General features: G+C 45.7%; 1 protein-coding gene across 2 annotated transcripts in view; it reads left to right on the top strand.

Annotated features, from left to right (window-relative positions):
* The first annotated feature begins 9,710 nt into the window (after positions 1-9,710).
* The window catches only part of LOC123980744 (synapse differentiation-inducing gene protein 1), a 51,938-nt gene continuing 50,480 nt past the window's right edge, over positions 9,711-11,168 (top strand). For both annotated transcript variants that reach the window (XM_046065275.1, XM_046065277.1), the window contains exons 1-2: positions 9,711-10,373; positions 10,708-10,753. The gene's annotated coding sequence lies outside the window, so the exon portion shown is untranslated. The remainder of the gene's footprint in view (positions 10,374-10,707; positions 10,754-11,168) is intronic.

The following is an 11,168-nucleotide window of genomic DNA, read 5'->3' as shown; positions in this document are numbered from 1 at the left end:
AGGGGTCCAGAGAAAACTACGGTGTCCGACATTGTTTTTGCATATGTACACACCGACTCAACATTAATCTTAGTGACCTCCGATTGGCGTAACCGGGAGTCATTACCGCCGACGTGAATAACAATCTTACTGTATTTACGTTTATCCTTAGCCAGCAGTTTCAAATAAGACTCAATGTCGCCCGCTCTGGCCCCAGGGATGCACTTAACTATGGCCGCTGGCTTCGCTAACTTCACGTTTCTCAAAATGGAGCTGCCAATGATCAGAGTTGGTTTCTCAGCGGGTGTGTCGCTGAGTGGGGAAAATCTGTTAGAAACGTGAACAGGTTGATGATGCCCCGTGGACTTTGAATGCTTACGACTATTCCTCCTTCAGACAGTCACCCAGCCCTCCCTTCCTGGCTGCACAGGGGATGCCGGGGGACGGCTACCAGAGGCTAACTCAGGCCGTTCAGCACCGACTACCGGGGACTGGCTAGCTACAGTAGCTAAAGACTGATCTACCAAGGTGCGGAGCCGGACTTCTAAATCACTGAGCCTCGCCTCCATGTCTAAAAATAAACTACACTTATTACACGTACCATTACTGCTAAAGGAGGCAGCGAAAGTAGGGGGGAGGGAGGAAGAAGGAGAAGCCATCGCTAGCTGCTGAGCTAATGTCGCTAACGGCTAAACTAAAGTACTGTAGCATTAGCTACAAAAACTTTTGAACAACTATGAGATTGAACAGCAGTCACTAAAAGATGGAAAGAACTGTGAGTGCTTAGGCAAAATTACTGTAAGAAACAGTTGGCTGCTGTAATCTAACAAATGTAACTGGTATTTAGCGAGAGTAGCACAACACGGTACCAACACACAAGCACCGGAAACGGAAATGAGTCGACACGCTTACCGCAGTACGTCAGCAACCTCAGTACGTCCTTCAGCAAAAGGACACCACACCACTCCATTCTCTTATCCCGACTCAAACAGTGTGTCGGCATTAGGGGCACAGCCCTAAAAATGGTCATATATGGTCATATCATATCTGGCAGATAGGCAGAGAAAGAGGGGGAGAGAGAAAGGGGAGAAAACAGGAGGAGAAATGGAGGCCAATAGAAAGGATAGGGACGAGACAGATCCTGTCATCTACTGAGACCATTTCCAATAAGACACCTAACTGTAGAGAACAGGAAGCACTGTTTGGACTCTGCTGTGGGAGAAGTGGCTGCTGGGAAATGTTTTGGTCAACTTGCTCTGGTTCGCTGCGATGGCTTCGACACATGGAAATAAAATCGGTTTTATTAGTTTGGAGCTGGAAGTTGATGTGTGTCATTATTCTCCTTTAATCCCAGAAGCAAAGCAGATATTATTTTAGATGAACTGAGCTCATTCTAGCCGCCTCGCTGTCTTCTTCCTAAATCTTTATTTGGACTGTTGTTTCGATGTTTAACACAGGGAGAGCATCTCAACACGTCTTTAGCACTTATTTACTGATGTATGTTTACCCAAAAATCAAGCATAGTGTTAGTTCAGCCAGGCAACAAAGTCAAGCTCCACTCATTCCAGCATATTAGCGATAGCAGCGATCTTCAGCAGCTCTCTTAGCATTCATTGGCAAATTCCAGACAAGGCGCCCATTTAAGCTGGCGTAGCCTTCCTGCCAGTACTTGCTGCTTCCTATGCTAAGTTCATTACCCACCACCACCTTTCAGGCTGTATCTGATAGGGATGCATAATTATCGATCCGATAAGGATATCTCATTATTGGAAGCATATCAGGGAATGAATTTGGCTATATAGAATCAAACATGCTAACATGAGCCGCATGCTAGGCAGCTAGCTCCTGTCCTCCTTCCCTCTGTCTGTGTGATTCACTGTAGGTAATAATGTGCAGATTGAAGATACATGGCATCTAAGCTTAACAGTTAGACTACAGAGAGCTTTCATTTAGCTCGTTGTACATCTAGCTTGGCCAAGCTAGCATTAGCGTGGTGTGCTTTTAATAACATTTACTCATTTGGCAGACGCTTTTATCCAACATACATTTGAGGAACAACACACGAGCATCAAATACAGATCTACAACTGACAATAAATACTAGTAAGAGCTCATAGTACATATCACATCAATGGGCTAGATACCTAGGGAAGGAAGTAAGAGTTAACAAAAAGTGCAATCAAAAAAAAAGTGCTATCAATAAAAGATAATTGTAGGGGATAGAAGAAGAAGAGCACAGGAAGTGCACGTTAGAGGTTAGGAGTCAGAGGTGTTATGAAAGGAAGTGTTCTCGGAAGAGATGAGTTTTCAAGAGCTTCTTGAAGTTAGAGAGGGACGCCCCTGCTCTGATGGCGTGTGGTAGCTCGTTCCACCATCGTGGTGTCACAGATGAGAATAGCCGGGACTGGGATTGCTTTGTGTGAAGGGATGGCAGAGCCAGGCGGCGTTCGTTGGAGGAGCGTAGCGCCCGAGAAGGAAGGTAAGTTTGTATTATGGAGTTTAGGTAGATGGGTGCAGACCCAGTAGTCACTCTTTGTCAAGTGTTTTTTCTAACTGTGAGGTGTCCACACTTGAAAAGGACCAGACTTTAGATTTCACTCAGAAAATATTTATTTTGACCAGTTGAACAGGTACCAGTGACAGAATCAGCTTCAGGTGAAAAACCTTTAAATACAAAAATAAAAAGCATTTTGAATAAACAGGTATTTTTCCCAACACAGGTAAGGTTAAGTATTTTAACAAAGTAGAAAGTAATTATCTTTAGATTAGGTAAAAGTATTATTTAACAAATGTTCATTTTAATAAAGGTTTTAACTAAGGAATATTCTTTACATTTTAACTAAAACTATTTATGCTTTTCATCAATTTTAATTAAGCTTTAACAAAGGATTTTTTGGGTTACCATTTAAATATTAATCTACACAAATTAGGTAGGAAACCCACACTTTTTACCCATATAAATTTAAGCATTTGGGTCTTATCAGTTTACTATCACTTTAAGTCATGCAGTGACATTTTTAAACTTTCCCCACAACATTAACACATTTAGCCCATTAAATACATTTCTACACCCAAACAGACAAAGATCCAAACGAGAGTCCATGTGAGCTTACCAATAGCCCGTCACAATCAAAAAGTCCCAGTTCCTCACAGTGGATGCGTTTGTACTTCTGCCGTCCTCTCAGTCCGTCGCACCCTAGTCAAATGACTGATGTGCGTATTTTTACTCAGCTGATTGAACTGGGCGCGAGCTTCTGATTGCCCCAATTCAATTCACCTGGTCGAGCGTGCGCCAGGGCGCGCACAGTCACGTGCGGGCTGCTGTGCAGAGCGGCGCGCAGGTGAGATGGCATGCAGGAGGAGGATATGAGACGGGCACACTGAAGACAGCCACACCTCCGCCGGGTCAGCGTGACACCTCCCACTCGATCTTTGCGCGGTGATGCCCGGAAAGATCGCACTCAGGTGGGCTGGTCTCCGACTTGATCTTCCACCGGTACGAGGACCACAAGGCGCCGGATGTCCCGTTGCAGTACGGTACTCGATTCGAGATCTCTGGCACTAGGTTTTGGACTTCTCACCGAAACGCTGGAACTTGGAGAGGCCCTCACATGAAAATCTCGAACGACACCTTTGGAATCAGGATTCACGCCGATGACTTTTGCAAGCCCGAACTGCCCTCTCAGTGTGTTTTGGTCGCAGAGCCAAACGTTCCATGCCATTTGCTGCGAACGAACAGGTTCGGACCGTCGAGTTGGCTCCAGGACTTCCAGAAGTAGTTGTACTACTTTGAGTCTTTCAAATGGGTAAGTAGTGTAGTCGACAGTTTTGAAGCCTCCACTTGGTGCGGCTCGACCAAGCAACAGGTTGTTTGGCGTGATGTACTGGATGCTCTGGCGTTGATGGGTGTCTCATTGGCAAGATTGGCAGCCAGCTGGAGCACTGTCATGAACTCACTGAATGTAAGGCCTTCTACATTGCCAAGACTTCGGGGGGCTCTCTTGGTGACTCTGACAGCAGCTTCGGCGGCCCCGTTTCAGTGAAGTCAACCAGCCGGGAGGATTTTCCATGTCCAGGTGGTCTCATTTCTGGCTGCGTACTCTTCAAGCGATTCTTTGTTCTGTTGATTCAGGTAAGTGTACATTTCTTTTAGGACAGCTTTTGCTCCGACAAAGTTCGTACCAGGATCAGACCAGATTTTTCGGGGGTGGCCTCAGACGGCGGTGAACCTCTGGTAGGTAAGCAGGAAGCTCTCTGTTGATAGTGTGTTTGCTAGCTTGACATGGATGGCTCGGCTGCACATACAGCAAAATACGACGTCCCATACTTTCATTGTTACTCTCTTCTTGACATCATCTTTCACATGGTAAGGTCCAAACAAGTCAACAGACGTGAACTCGAATGGTGCAGCAGGACTTGACCTCTCTTCAGGTAAGTTTCCCATTATTTGCTTGCAGGTTCTGGCCTTTGCTTTCTTGCAGATGATACACTTGTCAACGACTTTTTGGGTGATAATTCTTCCTCTGATGACCCACGCCTTCCTCCTGATCCGCAGCAGGGTTCCCGCCACTTCGTCATGTCCCTCGCTGTGTGCTTCTCTGGCTAGCAGGGTGGATAACCAGGCTTGGAATGGTCTTTGAAGGTCTGGACTCTGCCACCACAAACTAGAAGTCAACTTGTCTGGTCTCTGTAGATGACTAGTCGGTCTGTTGTGGTGCTTGGGAAGTTGACGCCCTCTTGTGCTGCTTTTTTAACTGTAAGGACACTCGAGGATGGTACTGCCTCCCACTTTTCTTGGTCTCTGGTCTTGGCACTCAGGAACTTATTAGCTGCTCTCCAGATCCACGCCACAGTCCCAACTAGCCTTCTCAGGTTGGTGAAGCACCTTTCGTCGACTATTTGTCGGACTGCTGCTCCTGCTGGTGGTCTTCTGGATTCTACCCGGGCTTGATCTTGGGCTGGATCATGTGCTGTCTTTAGGCGGCTCCTGGCAAGTAGTGCTACAAATGTCTTTTTCTGGATCTTTGTGACTTTGTCTCGAGCCTGGGCTGCGACGTCTCTGGCGGATTTCTTCGGCCACTCATCTTCAGGAAGTTGGAGGAACTTTGGACCCGACTGCCACTCGGAGTCCTCAGTTAGGGCATCTGGGCTGGCCCCTCTGGTGATGATGTCTGCGATGTTCACTGGCCCTGGAATCCACCAACAGTCTTGGACGTCATTGCTACTTTGGATCTCGCCAACATGGTTTGCGAAGAAGGTCTGATAGCCATAACTCTCACGCTGTATTGCGCCCAGGACGGTCTGACTGTCAATAAGATGGTACCATTTCTCAACCTGGAGTTGGCAGTGTCTCTGGAAGTAGGTCTTGAGGCGGGCTGCGAAGACGGCTCCGCACATCTCAGCTTTCACAGGATCGCCTTTGTGGTCAAGAGGGGTCAGCTTGGCTTTGGATTCGACCAGTCTTATGACGACACCATGGCTGCAGCTCCAGCAAAGATACATCACCGCGCCGTATGAGTGTTCGCTGCCATAGGAGAATGTGATGGCACTGGGCTCTGCGCAGAGATCTGCCGGAGTCAGGGATCTGGCGAAACGAAGTTGGCTCAGGTCAGTATATTCTTCTAATAGATTTATGGCATCTTCTCGGAGACCTTCAGACAAGGCAGCATCCCACATGTCTTCTAAGCAGTATCTCCTGACTAGGATGGCACCCTTTTGCTTGACAGGAGTCACACGGCCAAGTGGGTCGTACAGGCCAGAGACCTGGCTTAGCAGCTCTCTTCTGGGGAGTGGATCAGGAGTTTGATCTCTGACTTCTTCTCTGAGCAGGTCTTGACCAAGTCGCATCTTTCTCTTTTTCTTTGAAAAGTTCACTGCAACCATGACATGGAGCTTGTCATTATCGATGGTGTAACGAAGGCCAAGGGCTTTGTTGTTGTCTTCCGTCAGCTGGTTTGGCAGGATCATAGTCTTTGGCTCTATTCTGGGCATCTCACTCTTGGATTCTTTCCTCCCACTTTGATTAGAGTAGACCCAGGGTTTCATGTAGAATCCTCCAGCTTTCAGGATGTGCTCAATGTTGGCTGTAAGGCATTTCAGATGGTCGAAGTCGTGCGAAGTCAGGATGTCGTCGATGTAGGCATCTTCTTCCAGCATGCGTCTTTCTTCTTTGAAGTGACTCAATGAAGGCAAGTTTGCAGTCTCCCACATGGCAATTTGGGCCATGCAACTGGGAGGAGGAAATGAGACGGGCACACTGAAGACAGCCACCCCTCTGCCGGGTCAGCGCGACACTCTTTATAAAAGCATTAGTGACTTGAATTTGATTCAGGAGGCCACGAGGAGCCAGTGGAGGTCACTGAGTAATGGAGTGACATGAGTTCTTTTGGGCTGATCAAAAACCAGATGCGCTGCTGCGTTCTGAACCATTTGTAAGGGTTTCACCACACAAGCTGGAAGACCTGCTAGGAGGGCATTGCAATAGTCGAGGTGAGAGATAACCATGGCCTGTACCAGAAGCTGGGTGTTGTACTGAGTGAGATAGGGCCCGATTTTCCTTATGTTGTATAGAGCAAAGCAGCATGACCGAGAGAAAGCAGCAACATGGTCTGAAAAGGACAGCTGGTCATCAATCATGACACCCAAGTTTCTCACCACCTCGGAGTTATGGTTGAGGAGTCAAAAGTTCAGTCTTAGAGAGGTTTAGTTGAAGGTGGCAAGCCTTCATCCATGCAGATATGTCCGAGAGACAGTCTGTGATCCGTGCCGAGACCGCCTGGCAGGAAAGATAGGTAGAATTGCGTCTATATATATATATAGCGTCACTTTGCCTGTGAAGAAGGCAGCAAAAGTATCAGCAGACAAGGTTGTGGGTGGTGAAGGAGGATTTAGTAGCACTTTAAAAGTGGAAAATAATGTCCTTGAGTCAGGGGCACTGCTTCTGTCATTATAGAATGCAGTTTTGGCAGCACTTGATGCTTGTTGAGAAGGATAGGAGCAATTGGTAGCCCTCAAGGTCGGCGGGGTCTTTGGTTTTTCGCCATTTTCTTTCAGCAGCTCTGAGATCACTACGGAGTCCGCGGATGGTATCAGTTAGCCACGGGTGGGACTGGTTTGGGCGAGCAGGCTTGGTAAATAGGGGACACAGACTATCCAGGCACAAGCTTAGTGTAGAGCACAGAGATTGTGTGGCATCATTGACCTCAAGTGAGGAAAATGCATTGAGGGAAGGTAGAGCAGAAGCTACCAATGACCAAATTTAAGGTTAAAATTGACTAAATTCCCCAGCTCCTGAGAAGATTGTTTTAGGATTAATCAGAGCTATCCTCATGTAACCCGGGCTCCCCCAAGTGGAGAAAATAAGTATTATTGGCCATCGTCTGAAATGCCGTAAATGTATAAATATTACTCTGCAAAGTGAGCGGGAGACAGGTTGCAGAGGTTGCGGCAGTGTGAGACCAACGGTGTTGGAACAATGGGCTTTTCCTGTAGGCATACCGTAAACTGAATGAAATAGTGGTCTGACACATGTAGAGGTGTGACTGTTTCGGACAAGAACGAGGTCAAGCACCTTGCCAGCTTTGTGGGTCGGGGGGCTGGGAACCCGTGTTAGATCAAAGAACTCAATCAGAGACAGGAAGTCTGCTGAGTTTGAATTGTCTAAGTGAATGTTCATGTCACCGAGGACAAGTAGGGGGGACAGTCATGCTCTGGTATTGAAGACAGCAGTGTGTCTAGCTCTGCCACAAAGTTACCCATTTGTCCTGGTGGACGGTATATGACAATCACAGAGACCTTTACCGGAGCGGACACAAAGACAGCATGGTATTCGAAGGAGGCATATTGATTCAGAGGTAGCAGCTGTGTGAATCTCCATTTTTTGGAAATTAAGAACCTAGTCCCACCCCCCCTCCCAGACGGCCGGGGTGGGTGAAAGAGTAATTGGTGGACAGCGCAGCGGGGCTAGCAGTTTTCTGGTTCTCCTGCCTTCTTGAGCTAAAACAATGTTTCATTATAAACTGTTGTTCTGTTTAACCAATAATCCTTGCTAAGTTAGTAGTGGTGTTTGCCTCCATTTGAATAGTTACGTTACCTTAGTGTTGTTTAAAGAATCTAAAAAGTTAATTTAGCAGTGTTTTAATTTTCAGCAAGGTCACCTGACTTTATTCATTTTATTGGTAACTAATGCTTTGTTCACAATACTTTCTGACACTTCCTTTAGAAATGATGCTAAAGAAATGTCATCCTATACTGGATTAATTTTCCAGCTCAAATTTAAGGTTAAAATTGACTAAATTCCCCAGCTCCTGAGAAGATTGTTTTAGGATTAATCAGAGCTATCCTCATGTAACCCGGGCTCCCCCAAGTGGACAAAATAAGTATTATTGGCCATCGTCTGAAATGCCGTAAATGTATAAATATTACTCTGTATTTTTCATGTCCAATAATCTGATGCCATTCGTGTATCTTGCTTATATTTTCTAAGAATGTGTAACCGCCAATATATCCAGAAAACTAGTTAAGTTCTTCTCCTCTGATGTGATTCATTCTGAAATGCTAACCTCAAAGTTGAACTGCTAACAATTGTTTTCCTTTTATCAAGTGCTTAAACTAAGAACGGTACAACCATTGACAATTAAGGTTTGATTGTGGAAGATATTTGATTACAATATGCGCAAATAGAATTTTCTTTTGATTAGACATATTAAAAGAAAAGACAAGCTCTCCCTCCCTGGCTTGTTCCTGGCTCTCCAACGCGTGCCCCTCTCCCGGCAACGCCCTAACATCTTCGGCCCGGCACAACAAAGCTTTCTTGGTTTTCAAGCAACATACGCGAAGCGCCGCGACATCGATTTTTCCCTCGTTTAACAGCAACTTTACTTGCGTTTTGTTTTGTTAAAAGTTATCAGTCCATCAGTCAAGAAGTTCTTTTTAAGCTTTATGCGTCGAGCTAAGCCCACGGAGGTCGGACCTACCCGCCAGCAGTAACAAAGGACGACCAAACCTTTGACCCGAGCAGGGTTGAGAAGGTTCCACTGCAAGTTTCTCCAATAAGCCGACAAAAGACGGACCTCCGGAGCAAGTCCCTGGCAGAGAAAGCAACTGGCCGACGGCTTTAAGCTGTCCTAACCGAGAACGCACGGATCTCTGCCAGTGTGAGACCGTTGACCAGCACCCGGCTTGGAGAAGCGACACGCAGTAAGACCAAAACCCTGCATTCAGTGATCAGTGATGTCCAATAGTTGTTAATTATCTTTAACTCTTAAAACACATAGCTTGCGTTCATTAGCTGCCCGTATGAGTCAAACACTCCCACAATAGAAACCGACATTCTCATTGTTTAGCCATTGTTTATTTCTTTGATGTATTTAACCGCATTTTTATATCACCTTGTAATAGTCGCCTATTCTGCCTTCAGGTACAGCTTTTAATGTGTTGGTAAACCTGCTTTATGTGTATTGGTTGTGCCTTCACGTGAAAAAAAAAAAGCAACTGTATATCAGGAGCCTGTGGTGTATCACGGATTGTTGTAAGGACCTTTTATGTATTTTTTTTTTCTTCCCCACTCATTATTGTTTTGCCACAGAGTAGGTTTTAAAAGGAGAGTGGGAAGTGACGTTGGGGGGGGGGGGACGCTAGAGCGCAACAGGTGGAAGCAGTAAGTGTTTAGTGGGCTCTGTGTGAGGTTTGCCAGACGGACGCGACAAAGGAACTTTTGTTGGTGGATCATATGCTTTGACTTTTCTGGACTACTTCATCATCCCATCGGCTAAACAGACTGGGTCGAGGTTGCCTAAGTTAACTGTGGAACATTGTTGACTGCGGCGGCTCGCCACACTTCACCTTGGTATTTTTTCGTTTTTCCTTTTTCCACCGGAGGACATCTGGCTCCATCCGGACGATTTAAGTTATTGGAATGAACATTTGAACTGCTGGGACATTGGGGGTTTGGAGGGTGAACTGAATGTATGTCGGAAACGGTGATAATGTCTGTAATGTTGGTTTGATGCGTCGGAGTGCGGCCGAGCCTCCAGCGCCTAATATCCCGCCGTGGTGTAACCCAGATAGCAGCTGACTCTGGGCCGAATCCGCCTTCAAACCGGCAGATCCGTGTAACAGTCCCGTTTTACTGCCCAGTTCCAGATACGGCCCGCATGTAGGAGTGGGCGTGAGCATCCATCAGTCGGCGGAATCATAATAGTTCTGGCCCGGACTCGTCGGAACGAGCACGCGAATTGTTTCATTTTTTTTTCTTTCGAACCGGTTCATACCGGACCAGAAGTCAGTCAGCGGAATCGTAGTTGTTCTGGCCCGGACTCGTCGGAACGAGCGCGCAAACTGTTTCATTCTTTGGATCAGTTCGGACTGGAAGCTTTGTGGAAAGAGTTTATAACGGTAAGTTGAACGATGTTACATTCAAACAGCTTAGTGTGATTATTTTTAATAGTGGTGTAATGCTTGTTAACATCATCACATCGGAATGTTTTCACCGGGTTTTAACTTCTTAAAATGGCTGAAACTGTTGAAGAGGCATTGGCTAACGTTAGCTTTTTAGCTGGGTTAGCTAAATTAACTGAATGAACGGATAGCTAAGCTAGCTAGCATTAATAAACAACTTTGTGAGCAGCTAGCATAAAACATTAATGCTGGTTAACGTTAGTTAACTTACAACGATGTTGTAACGTTAGTTTCCAACAGCACCAATTGACAGCACCTGTCTCCTTTTTAGGTTCAATCTTTTCTTCACCCCTGGCTGAGAGCCCGGGATTAATAGGGTAAGTTAATGTATTTTTTTCCGGTTTTGATTTGATCTTGGCTATAGTTGAGCATAACGTTATAAAGTTATGATAGGTAAGTTAAGTGTTTAAAAAAATCAAAGCCATCTAAAGATGTTGGAATTTTCATCTGACATTAATCAAAACGTAAATTCATTATGACAAATAAGGTCTATGGGCGGGGAATCTCATCTCTCCGTGTCTTTTCATTGACTTTGTATGAAATCACACTGTGGTATTATGGTTGGGGAGCAGTTCCTGATTCATTCTGGATATTTATTTGGGGCGTTTTCCGAGGGATATAGTGTTCTATGTTGAGCTTACCAAGTGTTTACCCTCAGATTTCTGTCAGGAGCTGTAAGAAATGTTATTTGTTTTGTCTAGAGGCTGATGGTTCTCAGTAATTCATCAAATT

The sequence above is a fragment of the Micropterus dolomieu genome, linkage group LG12 (genome assembly GCF_021292245.1).
Source record: "Micropterus dolomieu isolate WLL.071019.BEF.003 ecotype Adirondacks linkage group LG12, ASM2129224v1, whole genome shotgun sequence".
Classification (NCBI taxonomy): domain Eukaryota; kingdom Metazoa; phylum Chordata; class Actinopteri; order Centrarchiformes; family Centrarchidae; genus Micropterus; species Micropterus dolomieu.
This window is presented reverse-complemented; position numbering and strand designations above follow the sequence as displayed.